Source organism: Nycticebus coucang, chromosome 13, assembly GCF_027406575.1.
Source record: "Nycticebus coucang isolate mNycCou1 chromosome 13, mNycCou1.pri, whole genome shotgun sequence".
Lineage (NCBI taxonomy): Eukaryota > Metazoa > Chordata > Mammalia > Primates > Lorisidae > Nycticebus > Nycticebus coucang.
The window spans coordinates 64,571,748-64,593,737 of NC_069792.1; the positions used below are offsets into that span (position 1 = coordinate 64,571,748).

The following is a 21,990-nucleotide window of genomic DNA, read 5'->3' on the forward strand; positions in this document are numbered from 1 at the left end:
GAGAACTCAAATTAATCCACATGAAAAAAGACAACAATCCCATATATCAATGGGCAAGAGACATGAATAGAACCTTCTCTAAAGATGACAGACGAATGGCTAACAAACATATGAAAAAATGTTCATTATCCCTGTCTATTAGAGAAATACAAATGAAAACCACCCTGAGATACCATCTAACCCCAGTGAGAATGGCCCACATCACAAAATCTCAAAACTGCAGGTGCTGGCGTGGATGTGGAGAGAAGGGAACACTTTTACACTGCTGGTGGGACTGCAAGCTAGTACAACCTTTCTGGAAGGAAGTATGGAGAAACCTCAAAGCACTCAAGCTAGACCTCCCATTTGATCCTGCAATCCCATTACTGGGCATCTACCCAGAAGGAAAAAAATCCTTTTATCATAAGGACACTTGTACTAGACTGTTTATTGCAGCTCAATTTACAATCGCCAAAATGTGGAAATAGTCTAAATGCCCACCAACCCAGGAATGGATTAACAAGCTGTGGTATATGTATACCATGGAATACTATTCAGCCATTAAAAAAAATGGAGACTTTACATCCTTCGTATTAACCTGGATGGAAGTGGAAGACATTATTCTTAGTAAAGCATCACAAGAATGGAGAAGCATGAATCCTATGTACTCAATTTTGATATGAGGACAATTAATGACAATTAAGGTTATGGGGGGGGAGGAAAAGCAGAAAGAGGGAAGGAGGGAGGGGGGTGGGATCTTGGTGTGTGTCACACTTTATGGGGGCAAGACATGATTGCAAGAGGGACTTTACCTAACAATTGCAATCAGTGTAACCTGGCTTATTGTACCCTCAATGAATCCCCAACAATAAAAAAAAAAGAAGGAAAAAAATAAAATAAATTTCAGCCATTGTTTCTTTGAATACTTTTTTAGCCTTGTCCTCTTTCTCTTTCCAGGATTCTGATGACACACATGTTAGACAACTTTAATATCCCCCTAGGTCCCCAGGGTCCTGGCCCTTTTTATTTTCAGTCTATTTTTTCTGTTGTTCAGATTGGGTAATTTCTATTATTCTACTTAACAAGTTCACTGATTCTTCCCTTAGTTGCCTCTACTTTGCTGTTACACCACCCACTGAGGTTTCTCTTTTTATTTCATTTCTTACATTTTACTAGAAATTGAGAAAAATAATAAAGTGAAAAAGAATGCAAAGATCAAGCCAATACATTTTTTACAAGTTACAAGAGGAAAAAACTTGTTTTGGCTGCCTTTGAACATATCGATGGGCAGGCCAGGGGTCCAGTACCAATGCAGTCTGAGGTAACTCACATTTGGAATGGTCCTACTTCCATTCACCAGCCTTTCATCAGACCACATCCTCCACCGATCAAGGTGGCTCCTCTGGGCAAGGCTGTCGGCTGGTGACAGTTAGACTGGGAACTGGCAGCCCTCCAATATTAAGCCAGAGCTTACAGCCCAGCTGCAGCTCTCTCCTCCTCCGGGCTTTTTAACCCACCCCATCTTACTCCAGCCTTCAGCGCCCATGGATTTGTACAGTTTTCTCTTCTGTTTCCATGGATTTCTATACTTTGCTCTAGCATCTGTTTCCTCCTTATTTCTGCTTGTTTACCTGGCCTCTGCATCATGACATTTGTATGTGTGTGGATTCCCTGGCCCAGCTCCTAACTAGGCATCACCTAGACATTGGAGTGGGTTCGCTTGCTCTCCAAGGTTTCTGGAGCGGAGAACTTCCTTTCTTCCCTTCAAGGTAGGGGTGAAGGAGATTAATCATAAAGGTCCGCCCTCAAGGACATATGTGTGAGGTCACCAGCTGCTCTGGAGCTCCTTCCATTCCAAACCCAGCACGTGGAGGCGGGAAGAGAAATGGGTGGGAGGACAAAGTAACACTGAAAAGTTTGATAAATACTAACAGCAAGTACTAAAAATAACTAGACAGCAGTGGTGTCTACTTTTAGGAATTTCATTTGTGATTTTGTACTGGGGGCGAGGATGAGGGAGAGAGAGAGGGTTGTGGGAGAAAGCGTGGAAATGCTCATGTGCTCTGATGGGGGAGGCACTCGGGAGCGTCCCCAGGCAGACAGCGCTGCCCCACCCTCTCCTTGAAATAACTTTCTGTCTCAGCTTTCCCAGGCTTCCTCAGCTCTGCAAAGGCATCTCTGCTCTTGCTAGCAGAGAGGAAAAGCAGCGAAGAGAGTGCGGACTGCTTTGCCCCCCAACCTCATCTTCTCCCATTTGCAGAACAGCCTGGCCACCTTTTGACCTCAGCTCCCAGAAGACAGAAGGATGGCTGGGATCAGTGTGTGTCACCTGTACATCTGTGAGTCTCTGGTATGCTGAGCATGACATGGCAAAGCCATTAACCCCACATGATGCAGTCTGCATGGTGGGGTCAGAAACACCAGACTGGGGGTTCTTCCTGTCTTCCCTGATGCCCTAACACTGGGCATTCCTGCTGCCCCTCTCTGACTGAGGATGTGGGGAGGTGGCCCTGATCCTTTCACAGCTAGGGTCTCCTATTGAAACGAAACAGAGGAGAGCGAGGCTGTTCAGCTCTGTTTCTGTTATTTTCCCTTCCCCAGTGAGCAATTCAACTTTCCTGTAAATCAATATATATTGCTGGAGCTGGAGGAAGGCACAGGAAGGAAAATAAATTGTTCCCACTTGGATGAATTATAAGCACCTTTGAGCTCTTCATCATATCTGTCCTGCACAATCAGCAAAGGAGAAGTATTTTGAGTCTGAGTCTTTCTCTTCTGCTCCCCTAATCCCTCCTTCATAACATGTACTCTCATAGCACAGTCTGACAGCAAAAAGAAATACACGGAAGAAATGCCTTCCCTGTCCCTGCTTTCAAATCACCACATCTTTATCCATCTTCCCCTCCTTCCTTCATGACTCTGATGAGAAGGAAACATCTTTCTGCAAAGGTCGGTCCCTCCATTTGCATCCTGATTCTCTCCCCCAGCATTAGCCATGTCTCACTCTATCCATCCTTTCCCCATGACCTCTCCTCCATCTTCAGGATGCCACCTCTCTGGCTCCGTCCCCCCAGCTGCACAACAGCCTCAGCCTCTGTGATCCTGCAAACCTAGCTTCCATTTTGCCACCCTTGACAATCCCATCTCCTTCCTCTTCTCCATCCTGCTTTCTAAAAGAAGGGTCTACACTGATTATTCTCCTCTCTCTTATTTACTCCTTAACCCACTGCAACCAGGCCCCCGTCTGCTTTCTGTAAGGTCCCCACTGACTTCCAAGTGGCCAAGTGCAGTGGCCTTGACCTTTCTACTCAACCCTGCTGAAACCCGCTCTGCCCTTCCACCCCATGATAGTGCAAGACCCTGGCTTTCCCAGGACTTATCAGTCCATTCATAGGCTCTTCTACTGTCTCCTTCTCTTCTGATCTTCCCCTAAATGAGGACACTCCCCCAATCTAGGGGTTGCCAGATTTAATAATATAAATATAGTATCTGCAATATAATTATATAATTTTACAACATATAAATAAGAATATAGACTGCCTAGTTAAATTTGAATTTTAGATCAATAATAAATACTTTTTTAATGTATAGGACATTCTTATACTAAAACATTGTTCTTTGTTGATCCGAAACTCAATTTCAACTGAATTTCCTTTTTAATCGACAATCCTACCATAGTTATTTCTTCAGAGTTTATCTTCTAACACATTCCCTTGTAGGTGTTTTCTATGCCCATGTAGGTTTCTTCTATGATTATCTTTATTCATATAATCCCTTCACCTTTATCTCAGCACCAATCTTTGTCTCTGTCTCTCTGTTCCTCTCTACCTGGTCTGTCTCTCTCCTTCTGATTCACTTCTCTGTTTGCCCCTAAATATTTTATAGCATCTCTGCCTCATTACATATCAAACTGAACTTAATATTTTTGGCCCTCAAGCCTACTCTTTTATCTGGACTATTAATACTTTCTCTAGCCTCCTAGTCACCTCACTTCTGAGACTAGGAACCTGCCACCAACAAGTGGCCGAATCTTGGTTGGTTTTCCTCTAACCAGCACACTCAGATCTGTCTTTCCTTCCATTAGTATGGATTTCACTGACTTGAGGCCTTTGTCATTTCTGTAGGACTACAAACCATAACTAGCTACTGAAATCACCTCTGACCCCTCCTCCTGCTTCTACTCCCATCCTCCCTTCACTCCTCCACAGACCACCACTCAATTAACATCCTGATTAAAGTGCCAGTGTGGGTTTTCCACTTCCTTGATTAAGGAAGCCTCCTAGGCTACTGGTTAAAGTTCCAGCTCCCTCACCAGCACTCACGGGCCTTCCATGAGTTGACCTTTCTCCTCTTAACGACTCCCTGTGGTCTCCCCGAACTACCCTAAACTCAAAAAAGGATCAGAACATGATTCCAGAGCCTTCCTATTTCTATGTGCTCATACTCAGAGTTAGATGACTACTATGAAGGCCACTCACACAGTTTATGCATAAATAGACGCTCCATAAATGCTCGCTGAATTGGTAAAGTCAGTTTGAAACTGACCGCATTAACAGAATGAAGTAATTAAATCCATGAATCATGTATGTGACAATGCAATAAACACAAACCCATCGTTTACTCACTGCCAAGTATGGGTGATGTCAAGTTTGCATAAGCATTTCCTATCTCTGTGATGTCAAGATACGGCTGAACTCTGATTGGGCTCCATGGGGCAGGATCAGACACAGACCCTACCCATTCCTCCTGCTCCTCCAGATTTCCTCATCCCCCCACTTCTTACAGATGGAAGGTTACAATATTCTCTGAATACATCCTTTAATTCTGTTACATAAATCTCCAAATGACTGCTGCCAAACCCACATTCTGATCCAAGAACATCTGGCTGAATCAGAGGCCCACAGCCTTTTCTGTTAACAGCCCAGATAGTAAATATTTTCGGCTTTACAGACCATACAGTCTCTGTTGCAAATACACAACTCTGCCATTGTGGCACAAAAACAGCCCCAGATGAGACAAAAACAAAAGAGTGAGTCTGTGTGCCAATAAAACTTAACTTTACCTACAAACACAGCTGGCCAGGCCGTTAGCCATTATTTGCTGACACCCAACGTAAACCAAGCTTCTGATGAATGATTTACTTTCTGTTTTCTTTCCAAACTATAACTTTCTTTGTGGCCATTTGATTGGAAAGAACATCAGAATTTCAATTGGTATAGTCTTTTCATTAGATTATACTTAAACCAAACTCAGGACCCCAGAGTGGGTCAGGGGAAAATGAGGAGTGGGGAATTGAGGGACTGTCCTCCCAGCCCAGGGCAAGGGAATGAGGAACCAGGGAGGTGAGTAGCACATTCACCCTGAGTGCAAAATTTAAAGGGGTGTCAAAAAACATTTTAATCAAGATAAAAAATAATAAAAGTATCTTTTTAAATCACAATGAATGAAAACATCCATGATAAATAAAAGGTTAATATTTTATATTAAGATAGGATCACTGTCACTACTTTTTTCTTTTGCCCTGGGTTCCAAGGTGGCTTTGCACAGTGTGTTGCCAATGCCATTAAAATTTTTATCTTCTGTTCATTATGAATGTTTTGTCTTCATTTTGATTTTTTAAAAATATTTCACTAAATGTCTTTTATATTGATTATAGAATTTCTGGTGCCCTCTAATTTTGTTCCAAACCAAGGGTCCCATTTGCCTTCCCATACTTTCCACCATGTAACACCCTCTGTGTCATCAGCATCTACCCCATTTCAGAGAATGATGTACATCTATTTAATGTTATCTTTGGACTAAATCATTCCTCCTGGCTACCTTGATAGCATTTTCAGTTACTTGGATCCACCCCATGCACAGGTAGATTTAGAGCACGTGGAAATTCTTGTGCCAGACTCTAGAGCAGTGGTTCTCAACCTTCCCAATGCCATGACCCTTTAATACAGTTCCTCTTGGTCGTGACCCACAGGTTGAGAACCGCTACTCTAGAGTCACTTCCTAAAGGACACATTAAGAAGAGACAGGAACTTACATTTTATTAAATACCTATGAAGGGTCCAGTGGCACTATGCTACAGAAGGGACTTTTTATCATTACATTCAATTCTTGAGACAACCCATGAGGTTTGATTGCATTCTTTAATAAGGATAAGGGAACAGAGTTTCAAACAAACTGAGGTTATAGAAAATATGAAAGCCAGGCTGAACCTTTCTGCTACATCACATCTGTCAAGAAGCCATACATTTTGGACAAGGTTAAGGCACATTCTTGCCTACCTTCCTTACATTTGTATAGCTTCTCTCTCATTTATTAAAAAACTTTCAATTGCTTCTCATTTGAACATTATAGTAATCCTAGGAAGTGAAAGTCTCATATTATTTTTACAGGGGTCCTCAAACTCCACATGAGGTGTGATTGTAGTTGTTCCCATTTTGTTTTTTTTTACTTCAAAATAAGACATGTGCAGTGTGCATAGGAATTTGTTCATTTTTTTTTTAAACTATAGTCTGGCCCTCCAATGGTCTGAGGGACAGTGAACTAGCCCCCTGTTTAAAAAGTTTGAGGAACTCTGATTTAAGACATGCCAACATGGACTCATCAATTTCATCATACAGGTGAGAATGTAGATATGCAGATAAAGTATGCAACGTAACCCAAGGTCACCAGCTAATATGGGGCAAAACTAAAATTAAAAACACACACCTTCCAAGGCCTATTGAACTGTGGTTGCATTACATCCCTTCACCCTAGAGAAGCCCAGCCAGCATAGGCTACTTTGACCCAATACCATGCACATTTATACAGTAGTATGTGCCCCAGAGGAAGAATATCTGGGATTAGAAAGTTTGGTGGGAGGAAATCAGCACCTAGGGGAAAGAACCTGAAGTATCAAGCACTATCTTCCCTGATGAGGCAGGTATGAGGAAAACCAATTTCAGAAGCAGAGAGGGATACCCAGAGGCAAAGGACATGCTATAAGTCTTGGGAGGACAGAGCCTGAAGAGGCTGTGAAGGGCAAGGCCAAGCTTGGCCAACTTCACCACTTTTCAGGGCCATCCCTCCTGGTGCCAGGAGCTGTAATTATAATTACAGCAATTGTAGTCAAAACAGCTTATGCTTTGCCCTTACCCTTTCTGGGTTCCAGGCTTAGAGAATCTACAACTTCCAACTTCCATTTCCCGTTTGCTCCAGGGGCCACCATGATTTTAAGATCCAGCAGGGCCATCATCTAAACACAAGGCACAGAGGCCATCCAGATGGGTGAGAAGGATCAGATCAAAGTGAGGGCAGGACACAGGAGTTGGGGGACTCAGGGTGGCAGGAGAAAAAAGAACAACATCCCCAACCCAGTGCTGGGGGAAGATGGCAGGTGCTGCCCTTTGGAAAAATTATAGTTCATGCTACTCCACACCACCTCCAAGGAGGCATTGGCCCATGCATATCTCTGTACCATATCTCTGTAAAGCACTATATCTCTGTAATGAGGTACACAGCAGCCACTTTCAAGCATTTAAAATACTTGAATGTGCAAAGTTCCACAGTGGTCACACGTTCATAATAGTGACATGCCTCTCTTACTGGGGAGATGCCATTCCAAACTGGGTGTCTCAGGGCAGCAGGGCTCCCCCGCTCTTCATTATAGAACAGCTCAAAAAATTCCTCTGGCAATTTTAACTACATGAGAATAGAAAACACCCTAGGCAGAGTATGAGAGACCAATCTTATAAACAGCAGGATAACAAGGTATAAACAAGAATGAAAAGAAAACATCCAGCCTTTAAAAAAAAAAATCATTGCTTTTGACAAGAGCAATAAGATGGGAACAAATTCAGCCCCAAATATCACAGAACAACAAAAGCTCAGAGAAGAGTTAAATCACATGCCAGGTGGCTGCAGGAATTTGCAATGATCTGTTCCAATCTGCCAACTCGTCCCTGTTGGCATCAGGCTTGATTTTATAGACTTTTCTTCCAGTTTTATATGCTTGGCAATTTGGAAGGGGGGTGTTTGGGTTTTTTCTCCTTTCCTGCAGCACAACCAGAATTTTCAAGGGTGTCGCAACTTTCCTAAGTTACATATTTCTTCTTTCTTTGACCCTATAAACAATGTTGTTTTGGAGAACCACAAACCATGGTATTTCCATCTATCATTTGACTGAATCATGTTCTCCCACGTAGTAAAAATATATTTGTAAAATTGTACGGAGTCTTGGTAAATACAGGCAGTCCCTGGGTTACAGACAAGATCTCTTCCTGGGAACGCCGTTAGATCGAATTTATAACTAACTTGGGTCTCTGAAGAACAGCACAAAAACAGTAATAACAATAGTAATAGTAATAATAATAATAGCAATACTATAGTGGCTCATATGTGGTAATAATAATACATTTTAATACGGTAACAAGATGAATACCCCTGTACTATAAGTTATAGAAATTATTGTGTAAGTTTTCATTGAATTCAAACAAACAGAACATAAAAGCAGACACTTATAATAAGTTTAGGGGGGAGATAAGAGAAATTTCAAAAATGAATATTCCAGGTTAACACTCACCAATGTTGCATCAATATTAGGCTAATGGGAATGTTGTGTTTATTTTGATCTCCTAAACACATCAATAGTAACCTTTCCATTTCAGTAGGTAATACCCCACGCTGCTTAGTAATAACTGGTGGGTTCACGGGAGTGCTGGCTCTAACAGGTTCCATTCTTCTCATTTCATCCTTTGTAATCAGTTACTCCGATCACCAAGTGACTGGAGCTTTCCCAGGGAAGGGTGGCATCTGACCTTTCTCCCAACACTTAATTATTTCTACCTTCACTTCCACTGTGAGCCTCTCTCTTTGCTTCAGGCTCACCTGGAATTGTGGTGGACTTCCCTTTTGGAAGCATGGTCATGAGGGGAAACACAGACTCACACAATCAACTAAAACATCAAAGACCAAAGTGATTCTGTGGGCAAACGACCACATAACAAGGAGACTGTGAGATGCATCTGATTATAAGACCACAAATAAAGGCCCAGTCGCCTATTAAACGCAACCTGTCATAATTTTGTCTTTTACCAGGTTCCACACATATTTTTGTTTCTACACATAAGAAGAGATCAGAGATGAGGTGCCAGTGTCTGAGCAGGCACTCAGGGTTCCGGTGAGGCGAGGACGTGCTCTTCTGTGACATTCTTCTCCACCTGCCTCCACCTCCACACTCCTGTTCACAGCCTCAGACTTCCACACTGTCTTGCTCAGGCTTGTTACTGACGGCACACATGTCATGCATATTTACTACATGCCAAGAATATATAACTATCTCACACAATAGCTCATATAGTTATCTCCCTGAATTTTCACAACAACCTTAGAATAGGCTTTGTTATCCTGGTGTCACAGATGAAGAGAATCAGCCTCTGAAAATTTTCAAAAACTTGCCCAAGGCCACACGGCTGGCAAGCAGAAAAACTGAGAGTAGGACCCAGGATTATATGATTAGAAAAGCTCTTAAAGAGTTCACTAGTCTTTTTCTATAGGCATGTTTAGTGTAATCCCCAAGGAGCAAGGTTATCTGCACTTTTAGAACAGGAATCAACATTTCCAATCTCCAATAGTAACCAGGCAGGGAAGACTCATAAGCCAACAGAATAGACATCACATCACATCTCTATGATGTGATTGGAGAGAATGGACAAGGGTGGGTTAACGCACCTCCACCATTACCTAACACACTGCCTGGAATTTCACCATTGGAGGGATACTTCTTTGGGCTTGAAGTCTTTCCCGTCTTTAGGATTGCTCTCTTAGAACAAGATGTGCTAGGAGAAGTAATCCCCCACTGAGACCTCAGGGAAGTTGAAGACTTCAGAGAATGAGACATAGACGAGATGGCTTTCTAGCCATCAGGGAACTCCAGGGCGGGCAAAGTGGCCCTGAGAGGAGCAGGGGAAGATCTAAAGATAGGTGTGGAGGTTTCATTTGGCTGACCCACATTTGTGTCCCTGAGCACAGGGCAAGGTGAATGGAAGATATGCCACGCTTCCCTCCTTGTGAGGAAAGGATGTTTGGATCAGAAGGAAGAGCAGGAGGTAGGAGGGATGGGGGGAGGTGGGTGTCAAGTGCTGAGGACAATGAGTATTGTAAAGCTATCAAAGGCAAGGAGGCAGGATCCTTGCCCTCAAAGAGCTTATAGACTGGAAAGAAAAAGTGTCCATAGCAAACAGTGGGTAAATAATATGAGACAGGGAAATGTATTTGTCATGGGAGATCCAGGAAAAGGAGAGCTCAGAGTGGGAAGAGATAGTATGGGAATGCAAAGCCCCAAACCAGTACCAAATAAAGAGAAATAACAAGTGAGTTGGTGAGTGCCCATCTTGTGGGAAAAGACTACCTGGGCTGCCACTGCCATTTGCCACCTTGGCACTTCCACACCAGGCAGTCTAATGGAGGTTTAATCACCTTAATGCAAAGTGATGTTAGGAGGGTTTAGAAACAAAATCTAAAGCATAGAACGTGCAAAGGTGCTGTTTATAAAATGCATTATTTCAAAATAAACCCATTTCTTTTGATAAAAAACAGATCTAATGATTGCTCCAATCACATAATAAATCCAGAATTTCACTAATAGGTGAATGTACCAAAATTATACATTAAGAAACATAGAGAATAAATCTGATGAAACCATTATGCAAGCCCAAAGCCCTGGAGAAGCTCAGTTAAAGCCATGAGGAAGAGATCTGGTGACCATGACAACAACCTTGATAAATCCCACGATCTTCCCCTCACTTCAGCTCTGATCAGGAATCATATAACTCTGTGACCTTCTAGTCAAAGACAAATACTGCTCTTCTTCTGGGCTTTCACTTCATGCTTCCCTCACAAGCAGGAAAGGTTATTTCTATTTACTTTAACTTATTTTGTATTTTGTCAAAAGACCCCTTTATTTAATTTCTACAAAGAAAACAACCCCAAGGAGGAAAGGAAGGAAGGAAGGAAGCAAGCTCTGACCTTTATCTGCTAAATGAGTTATTTTACCAACAGCTACAGGTGATTATGTTCTCACAATGCTGAATAACTACCCTTTGTACCCCTTGGCATCAGAGGAACCAATTGCTCAGCCTAAGGTTTACTCTGAGTAAGTAGGAAGAAGAAAAATATGGGTAGGCAGAGACTTGAAAAAGAAAGAGGAGGAGACTGGAGAAGGAGCCACAAGAAATTCTTTCTCCGACAAGTTTCTTACTTGAATTATTAAGATACATATTTCCTTTTCTTTCCAACTTAGCTGCTAATGAGCTGCATTTCCACAAGTCACCCGTTCTCTCCAAGGTGGCTGCATATCTGGACATAAATGGCAGAGGCTAAGTACCCTGATACTTGGAGTAACCCCTGTGGATATTTGCAGATACAGTGATGACCTGATCCAAGCCCACAATCAGACACAAGGGCTAATGAAAGAAGTTTGTGCTTTGTTTCCAGATGCAAGCAGCAACTTGGCAAATGCACTTCCAATGATTAAATATTAGGATTTCTGAGGCAGTTGGTGTTATAAAGAGAACCCAGGAAAAAAATTCTAAGGTCCTAAAAACCTGTGTGGTGATTATAACACTGAAGCAAATGGTAATACCAGTATTTTTATACTTAATATTTTATAAGGATTCAGAACTCACAGAAAGAAATTGGTAAAAATATTCAATGCATTTGAAATATACAAATTAATAAACATCATGTAAAATGTAAAAAAAAAATAACCTGGACAATATCACTCTATTAGTAAATATTAGCAGACAGAATTTTAAAGCATAAGTATTAAAAAATAAACCATCTCAAAAATAAAAAAATTAATAATCATGAAAAGCTGAAAATGAGATCACATTATTTGAACTTTCATAAAGTGAGTTTTTAAGGTGCATAAACATTGTTGCCATGGAGTCAAGAGCATATTTTTGTGCAAATTTCTTCACTGCTAAAAATAAAAAAGTACCAGTAAAGGAAATGGTGATGTATTTATGAGCTCTCTCCAGATATTTTCCTCTGACTTCTTCATCTTTGAATATCCTAAGTCTCCTTTGATTACCCTAAGGAGTATTTAACAACTTTTGGGGGGCATGAGAGGAAGCCTATTTATTTACTTCAAATTGCAGTTTGCTTGGGAGCAAGAAGCAAGTATTTCCAACTTGCCTCTCCTCCCTTAGATTGCCCAACTATGGTAGAATCTGAATGCCCAGCCACCTGTGTCTGTTTTGTCACTCTCATGTCGCAGTGAACACATCCTCAGATGATTCCCACTGAGACATGCCCTTACATGATCCCCTCCCACAGAGCACAGGCACAACCTGTGACTTGCTTCAGGCAACAGAATACCGCAAAGCCAACAAGACAGTCACTGCCTTGATGAGGTTACTTGCTATACGTATGAGATTCCAGCATGGCAGACTGCAATGGGAGTTTCTCTTGCAGCCTTTGAAGAAATAATCTTCTATGTTGTGACAGGATACCATATGACAAGAAGCTACAGTTGATTCCTAGGACGCAGAGTAGTCCCAGATGACAGCCAGAAAGTAAGTGGGGACCTCAGTGCTATAATCTCAGCTCAATTCTGCTAAAAACCACATGAACTTGGAAGAAAAATATTCAAGCTTCAGACAGGAGCCCAGCCCAGCCAACACCCCAATCACGCCACTATGAGACCCTAAGCAGAGGGGCGAGCTAAGCTGCACCCAGATGCCTGCCCCATGGAAGCTATGGGACAAAAAATACACATCGTTTTAAGTCGCTATATTTGTGGTAATTTGTTACACAGCAATACACAACTAATGCACAAGTCATAACCCATTCGGGACTCAAATAGCAGTCATTCTCGCAAAAAAGTTTTGCTTTGCCAATTATTATTTTCTTCCTTCTCTTAAGGATAACAGAAACATAGTTAAAAGCTTTATAAGCTTTATCCAATTTAAAACTGTAATGCAGAATATAATTTTCCATGTGTGAATCTTGAAACACAAATTGGATTAAACATTTATCAAAATATTAAAATACTTTTATTTTGGTACTTAGAAATCAGAGCACACACCACTGAAATAGTTTTTTGGTTTGTCTTTATTGCTTTTGTTTTTGGTGTGTGTGCTTCACTATTTTTAAAATAAATGTTTTATTTTCAAACAGTTTTAGATTTACAATAATTAAGATAGTACAGAGAGTTCTAGAATACCACACATGTAGATTTCCCCCATATCAACATTTACCGTTAGTGTAGTATACTTATCATGGTTAATGAAGCAATACAGATCCATTATTGTTAACTCCACGGCATAATTTATTCAATTTTTTCTAGTTTCTAATCTAATGTCCTGTTTCTATTCCAGAATCCCACAAAACATTTAGTCATCATGTCTCCTTAGGCTTCTGTTGATTGTGACAGTCTCTCAGATGTCACTTGTTTCTGATGACCTTAACAGTTTGGAGGAGTAGGGGTCATTTTGCAGGATGTCCCTCTAATGGAATTTATCTTGTTTGATTAGACTTAGGTAATATCTTTTGGAAGGAAGATCACACAGGCAAAGTGCCTTCTCATTACATCACATCAAGGTACCTACTACCTATAAGGCTTAATCACTCAGCCTGAGGTGGTATTTGTCAGATTCCTCTATCATAAGTTACTCTTTTTCTTTCTTTCCATACTGTGCTCTTTGGAAGAAAGACACTATGTGCTGCTCCCCCAGCCCCCCGAGGGTTATGCTTTACCTCCTGAAAGGAAGAGTATCTACCTGCATTATTTACACATTATTTGGAATTCTTTCACATGGGAGATTTACCCATTTCCCTCACTTATTTATTCAATCATTTATTTACTTTTTCTTTTCTTCTCTCTCTCTCCTTTTTTTTTTTTTTTTTTAGAAAGAGCCTCACTTTGTCCCCCTGGTAGAGTGCTGTGGTGACATAGCTCACAGCAACCTCAAACTCTTAGGCTCGAGAGATCCTCTTGCCTCAGCCTCTCAGTAGCTGAGAATACAGGTGCCTGCCACAACACCCGGCCAATTTTTAGAGACAAGGTCTCCCTCTTGCTGAGGCTGGTCTTGAACTCATGAGCTCAAGCAACCCACCCTCCTCTGCCTCCTAGAGTGCTAGGATTACAGGCATGAATCACCGCGCCTGGCCTTCAATCATTTACTTACATTGGCATAGATATATATTTTAATCTTAAGGTTATATCCCAATATTTCCTTGATTCTTTCCCTTCCTCCCTCTTTATTTCGCCTCCCTCCCTCCCTTTCCTCTCTTCCTTCCTTCCTTTCTTTCTCTCTGTCTCTATCCCTCCCTCCCTTCCTTCTTTTTCTTCCTTCTTTCTATTCTTTTTTCATTCTTCAATTTTTTTTTTACAGTTTATGGCTGGGGCTGGGTTTGAACCCACCACCTCCGGCATATAGGGCCAGCGCCCTACTCCTTTGAGCCACAGGCGCCACCCCATTCTTTTTTCTTTTATTACTCAAATTTCCCATCTTTGACCATCGGGAGCATTTCAGTTGGCTCTTGTGTCCCCTTGACACACACTCATAACTATTGATTTCTTTTGTATCCAAAAGCACTTACTTGCTTTCTGGCATTGTAAAATCCTCCAGACTCATCTTATAAATTTCTTGCCCCAGACCTAAATAGCCATTTCTCCAAAGATCCCTGGTTCTCTTTATTGGAAAATAGCAACAGAAAACAAGATCTGGGACACAGGTGTGCTTATTGTTACTGAGGTTCATTGTTTCTAGACCACTTGTTTTCTAGTGTTTAAATATGGGATCTTGGGATGTCACTATATTCTCAACTCATTTTCATTTATTTGACAAACCTTTTTACAGTATTTATTGTTTAAGTATATTAAGTTTGTAAATGTTAACTTACTTAATCCTTTTAATAATCTCACAACAACAAAAAATAGTATTCATATATATATATATATATATATATTTTTTTTTTTTGAGACAGTCTCACTATGTTGCCCTCAGTACAGTGCTGTGGTATCACAGCTCACAGCAACCCCCAACTCTTGGGCTTAAGCGATTCTCTTGCCTCAGCCTCCCAATTAGCTGGGACTACAAGTGCCCACCACAACGCACAGCTATTTTCTTGTTGCAGTTGTCATTGTTATTTACCTGGCCCAGCCTGGGCTCGAACCTGCCAGCCTCGGTGCATGTGGCTGGCACCATAACCACTGTACTACAGGCACTGAGCCCAGTATTCATATTATTTTATAAATGAAAAAACCAAGGCACAGAGGGATTCAGACACCCATAGTCTTCCAGATAAGTGGCAGAGCCAGGAATTGAACCTCAGTGTATCTTGATCCCGACTTAGAGCACTAACCACTGCTCACACTGCCTCATGGTGGTGGTGAAGCCCTCACAGAACTGCCACACAAAAGGGGCAAAGTACTTAACTCATTCACTCTCTAATAAATATCTCTTATGTGCCTATGAGGTGCCAGAATCTCTGCTAGATGCTAATTAGTGCTTAATGCCCTTTGAGATATTTCTTGGACTATGACCCAGTTTAACATGAAGTTGGAGGCTGCTGTGATGTGCCCCATAAAAGGACTCTGGAAGCTGCCTGGGAGGAAGATGTCACATCAAAACCACTCCACTCAGTGGCTGCAAATATACTTTACTCTGCTATAGGTAATATTCGGAGGTGACAGGCAATGCTGTATTTATTTCATTTATATCCACGTATCATTTCCATACATTTTAAAGAAGGGGTTTAATGTCTTTTCTAACGGACTTTCCATTCCTTATGCTATTATTCACTGGTAAATACCAGTGAATAAAACCAAGATTTCCATTTATAGCTGAATAGGAAGAAAAAATTAAATGTACACTTACTTTGTGACTGTCACTAGTAGATGGTTGCAAAAAACCAAAGTCAAAATGATCTGAAAGAAACAAGCAAAACACCAACACTGAACACAAATATCCTAAAGGACTCTTTGTCCTGAAGTCATTTACTCCCCGCCCATTCCAGTGGTGGAGCACTGTGAGACATCCATGACTTGGGTGCAGTCTTTGTCAATAGTGCTTTCTGGAAAATTGAGGGCAGGTTGGGATGGGTGTGGAGCTCAGCAAGTGCACTCCCCTAGAGAAAGAAAGTGGAAGCAAATACAATAGGGAGACTGCCACTGACTTCTAATTAATGTTTACAACTCCTTGAAGAGGACATGGGGTCCCAGTGAAGGGACACACAAGAATGTGGACCTTCATTTTCAGTTCAGCACAAGCATCAAATGAGCTACCTTAGATTTAACAACAATAAGAAATCATAATAAAATAGGTCAATAAATGAGACTAATATATCGGTTAGGTTCACAGGGCAGGAGGGTGTCAGAAGAAAGGAATGATTAAAGGCATTAGCCCGTGGAAAGACTGACGTAGCATGTCAGGGTGTGATCTACTGGGTGCCATCACTAATGGACACGGGGAGGGTATGATCTTTCAGACTTTGTGCCTGACATTTATAACCTCCCTTTGAGAACATTTTAGAACTTCTGAGAGTGCCCATCTAGACCATTCTAATTTGTGTATCTAACGTAGCTGCAAAACCATCAAGAGAGCCAAAGCCTTCTTAAGAGATCTGTTTTTAAAAAAAATTCCAACTCATATTATTATATTCTTGAATATCAGAGTATCACTTTCATTAGGAATAAAATACCAAGAAATATACAACTGTTCGGATTTCTAAATCTCTTTCCTTTTTTAGTAAAAAATCAATTGTAATTATTCAAGAAGAAAAGGCATCCCAATTGATATATTAGAAAAAAGCGTAAGTACCAATTTCTATGCTTTTCATGATGTACTAATCATTGAAAAATGCATTTCAGTCAATGCACCAAAGACTCATATTCCCCTAAGCGTTTCATAAGAATCGAATATAGTTAAAGCAGAACCAGGAACTTTACCAAAGAGTTAGTAAATGTTTGAACAGAGAATAAAGACAATATCTTTCAGTGTAAGAACCTCAGGCAAGTTGCTGAACCATAGAATGTTCCACGAATGATGGCTATTACTTTATTCTTAGTTCTAGCAATTTAGGAATTTTGATCTAAGACAAATTCTTACTTTTTTCTTACTCATAATAGCCTGTACATTCTTATAATATAGATATAATAGAAGAGGTTTTGGCTGAATAAAATATAATCTTTCCAAGCACAATTTTCTTTTTACTGAAAAAAAATCTGTGAAATGATTTTTATATATTTTCCTTCATCTCAAAGTTACATCGTTGACATCCAAATATATCACAACTTGAACAGTGACGTTCTAAGATTTTTTTATTGCTAAAATATGAAAAGAAACAAGTGACTGTATTTTGCTTTTTGTTGTTGTTTTTTGGAAGCAGTCTCATTCTGTTGCCCCAGGCTAGTTATCAGCCCTAGCTCACAGCAGCCTCAAATGCCTGGGTTTGAGCAATTCTCCTGCGTCAGCCTCCCAAGTAGCTGGAGCTACAGGTACCCTCCTCAAAGCCCGATAAATTTTTCTATTTTTAGTAGAGACAGGGTCTTGCTCTTCCTCAGGCTGGTCTTGAACTCCTGAGTTTTGAGTATTTTATTATAGCAGCATGAACAGACTATGACCACTACATATCTATCTTGCTAATTTCTCACTTCAGGGAGACAAAGGGATAAGGCAGAAAGAGTGGAAGTCTGGGGTTCAGCCCCAACTCAGCCACTCGTTAGCAAAGAGGGGACGTTGGAGCAGGCAATCACCATCACTAGCTCTCTATATATGGGAAAGGTATGTGCAATCACTGTAAAGTCCCCTCTGGTTTTGACATCTACTTGAAGGCAGTCAACTTTTCTTTGAAGATCACTATCTTAATAAATAAATGCCACTAGCCAAATTTCCTTTTTTAGTAGCCTGGAATGAATCCTTTTGTGATAGTGATAATGCTGAAAATATTTTCTGTATTTTGCTTTGCCTATACACATACAAATTTCAAGGTTAACTCACTCTTAGAGATCTGAAAGTCTGACAACATTTGGATAAAAAGTGGCTTTGAAAAGATTTAAATCTTATATGCAAACACTGTGTAGTCACTAAGACCATTTAAACATGATTTCTAACGAAGGCCACACCATCCAAGTACTCAACTTGTGAATGAAATGGTTTCTGGCCTGTCAATATCGGTATCTAATTTTCACCCAAAACATGCTATTTTCATTGAACAGGGCAGTATATTCTGACAAATGTTTCTAAATAGAATCAATAGCTCTTTACACTCAGTTTTAATTTGATCTCCACAAGTTTGGCAATTTATACTTCAAAATCCAATCCTTAATTTCCCCAGGATGTGGAAAAGGCTTAATATTCATTCATCTGGAAAAAAAATGTACCATGCTCCAAAACACAACTAAACTGGAAACAGATGATATTCATCCTCTCGGGCATTCATCATAAGCTAAATATACTCACAACACAGCCGACCATGTATAAACACAGCTACCATCGGAAGCAGAGAGCAGTGTCAAGGGCAGCCCATTCATGGGTCTGTAGTGAAAAACCCTGAATCCCGCTGTGGTGGGGCCACATCCGAACACTGTGGCATCCACACTGCTCTGTTTTACACAAATGCCTAATAAAAATACTTCAAAGCATTCCATTCTCTTGTTTCTTTTAGACCAAGTCCTTAAAAGAAGATTCACTGAGTTCTCTCCTTTTTTGAAAACATGGACATTAAATACGGAAGGAGCAGATTTAATAGGATTCTAGCTCTCCTTAAAGTATCATTGCTGTTGCCACAATACCCATGGCACCCTGGGGCCAGGTGCTCTCCTGAGGTTCCTTCACATGCTGTGTGTGATTCATTCCCATGTCATAATCCTATGATTTAAGTTGTGAGGGATAAATATTTTTCTCATCTATGTTTTAGAGTTGGTCTTAAATTCAGAAAGCATGTGTAATAATTAAAAAAAAAAAAGCCAAGAAATGAATCTGACTCCTGAGAAGAGAGACTGGCTACCTGAGGATTAAGCAAATGTCTTATTTAGCTAGTCAGTCAGTCAAAAACACTGTATATGTAGAGTCCCTGTGAGAGCAGAGCCCAGGCCACCTGCAGTGTACCAGTTGGGAGGAGGGCTGGCTGGCTCACAGGAGAAAACACAACCATCCCGGAGCCATGCTAGGAGGGGTGCACTTATCCATTCACTCAACACACATTTACTCAGCACCCACCACCAGGCAGGGCCAGAGCACTTAAAGCTGCTCGATCCAGAGGGGATGAAGCCAGCTGATCATTATTGCCAGTCACTGGATGTGATCAGTGCCTAGAAACAAGAATAAACAACCTGAGCACACCCTGCCCTGCACGCCACACCCCTCCCTGCATGCCGCACCTCTGCTTCTCTCATTATCACCTTTTGGGAAACATGTCCTTCACCTTGAGGGCATAGAATTTCTTTGGTTCACGGAGGTAAACCAGCCCCCAGGACAAAACCTGATACCTAGCAGGTGTTCAATAAATATTTGTTGACTAAATGAATGTCCGAGTGAATCAACATCACAGAAGTCATTCAAAAGAAGGAACGATTATCTGGAAAGACAGGAGGAAATGATGTTGGGTTATGGTTGAAGGTCATTAAATCTGGACATGGGAGAAGCTGAAAAATCAGGCAAGAGAAGTTTGCTGGGCAGATAGATGCTCAGGACTGCCAGCCATGATCTGGGGAGTCCAGGTGGTTGTGTCTACCCAGCATCTGTCTTCATGGAACTGTCCTTCCTAGCTCTACATGGCTTTGGTGGGGCAACAAATCCCATACTTTAGCTCCTCTGAGCACAGGGAAGGGCCTAAACCCACCACAGGCGTCTCATTCTCGCTCCAGGACAGTTACATCTCATGCCAACAAGAGCACCCACAGCAGAGCCAGCGGTGGCAGCAGCACCTTGGAAGGAGGCCTGTCCCTTCCCACTTCTGAGACCCCCAACTGCTATGGCCCTCCTCTTGGTCAGCTCTCCCCCCAGTTCTTTAAGCTAGTGATAAACTTATTTATCAATAAATTTTTATTTATCCATTAAATTTTATTTTTCTGGCTCCAGTAATCTCAGTTTATTTCTATTGATTACATTCTAAGCTTTCTATGACCACAGGAGCTGTTTAAAAGATAAATATGGTTTGGAAGGACTCACAGTAATGAATTTTTATTGAACTCTAACCATTTGCCGGTACCAACCAAAATGACCATCTCTATCAGTGACTATTTCCATGTTAAACGTGAGGGACATCAAACTTGAAGGAATTAAATAAAATGTCCAAGTGTATACCCTACTGAGTGGCAGAGCTGGCATTTGACACCAAAGATTGCAGTCGTAATGACTTCTCCACACCAGCTCTGCCTATGTGCGTTCACTGATAACTCTGGGAAACACAAATTTTAATGCGTGATAAACAACCAAAAAGCCACTGGTGCAATGGCTGAGTTAGGTAGAGTCGGCTTAGGGATAAGTGGGTGGGCGTCTTCCAGGGAATGGGTGAAGTTCAGAGTAAGCAGCACTTGTGTCCATGGCCACTTCCCAGAGATGCCCTTTCCACATTCTGAATTGTGTGATGAGTTATTATTTTTGTTCCTACACAATGCAAAGAAATTAGAAGTCAGTTTCCCATTGAGAAGAGCTAAAATGAGTGCTTGGAACAGGTGGCTCCGAAGCCTCTCTTCCCTTAGCAGATACTGGCCCTGCCCACTGTGGCTTCCTCTTTCCTTCTGCTATTGCTGATTTGTCGTCACTGCCCACCACAGTCCAGATCCCAGAAAGTCTGTTCATGCTCCAGCACATCCTCACGCTGCCATCCTCTGTCACCACGCTCACTCCCTCCCCCACTTTATTTTACCTTTTCACAGGTTTACAATTTATTCATTAGCAGTCATTCAGAGCACATATAAGGGCCTGAAGGTGCTGCCAGGCTCTGTGCTAGGCACCAGGAGTGTTCACCAATGAGATACGAAAATTCTCTGCCCCCTGAGGGGAGGGAAGAAAGAAATACAAATAAACTCATACATCGACTAATAAATATTTGTCATCAGTGTGCCTAAGGCAGAGTAGCCGGACCCCCAGATGGAGCAGAACAGGCAAGAAAATGTATAAGATGAAGGTTTCTAAGGAAGTATCTTCTCTGTTGAAAAGTAAAAGATGAGAAGGAGCCAACCTTACCAAGAGTTAGGGGACAGGCAATTCATACAGAGGGGACAACTTGTGTAAAGGCCCAGCAATAAAAAGGGTATAATGTGTCCCCAGATCTGAGCAATGGATACAAAAGAAAGTGGCGGGAAAAGAAAATAGCATGGTCAGGCGCAGTGGCTCACACCTGTAATCCTAGCACTCTGGGAGGCTAAGGGGGGGTGGGTGGATTGCTTGAGTTCAGGAGTTTGAGACCAGCCTGAGCTAGAGCAAGACCCCATCTCTAAAAGTAGCCAGGCATTGTGGTGGGCGCCTGTAGTCCCAGCTACTTGGGAGGCTGAGGCAAGAGTATCACTTGAGCCCAAGAGTTTGACGTTGTTGTGAGATATGACACTGCAGCACTCGACCAAGGGCAACAAAGTGAGACTCTAAAGAAGAAAGAGAAAGAAAGGAAAGGAAGAAAGAAAGGAGGGAGGGAAATAGCATGAGTGCCCCTGAGGTGGGCAGGGCCCAGGCAGAGTTTGGATTTTTTTTCTTTATTGTATTTTATTACAAATTAATATGAGGCACAGATGTGTAGGTTACATCATTTACAATTCTAAGGTAAAGTTCAAGTTGTAGTTGAGCCCTTCACCCCTGGGACAGCGTGCTGAACACCCTCACGCTATATGCGTCTTAGGTGAGATCATACCACCTGCCCTCCCTCCTCCAGCCAACTGCCCTCAGAGTTTGGATTTTATTCTGAGTACAACTTATTCTCCTATTCTTCCCAGAAAAAAAAAAAAAAGTGTGGAAGGAAACAAACCTAAAAATAACAGGAAAGAAAATATTTTAACAAATATTTTCATGTCTATTTAATGCCCAGACAGCT

At 41.4% G+C, this 21,990-nt stretch overlaps 1 protein-coding gene across 2 annotated transcripts in view; it reads right to left on the reverse strand.

Moving 5' to 3' along the window:
• The window catches only part of NCALD (neurocalcin delta), a 489,836-nt gene that overhangs the window by 199,761 nt on the left and 268,085 nt on the right, over positions 1-21,990 (reverse strand). The window contains exon 3 of one of the 2 annotated variants that reach the window (XM_053558842.1): positions 15,840-15,889. The exons of the other annotated variant lie outside the window; for it this stretch is intronic. The gene's annotated coding sequence lies outside the window, so the exon portion shown is untranslated. The remainder of the gene's footprint in view (positions 1-15,839; positions 15,890-21,990) is intronic. 2 annotated transcript variants of the gene reach the window in all.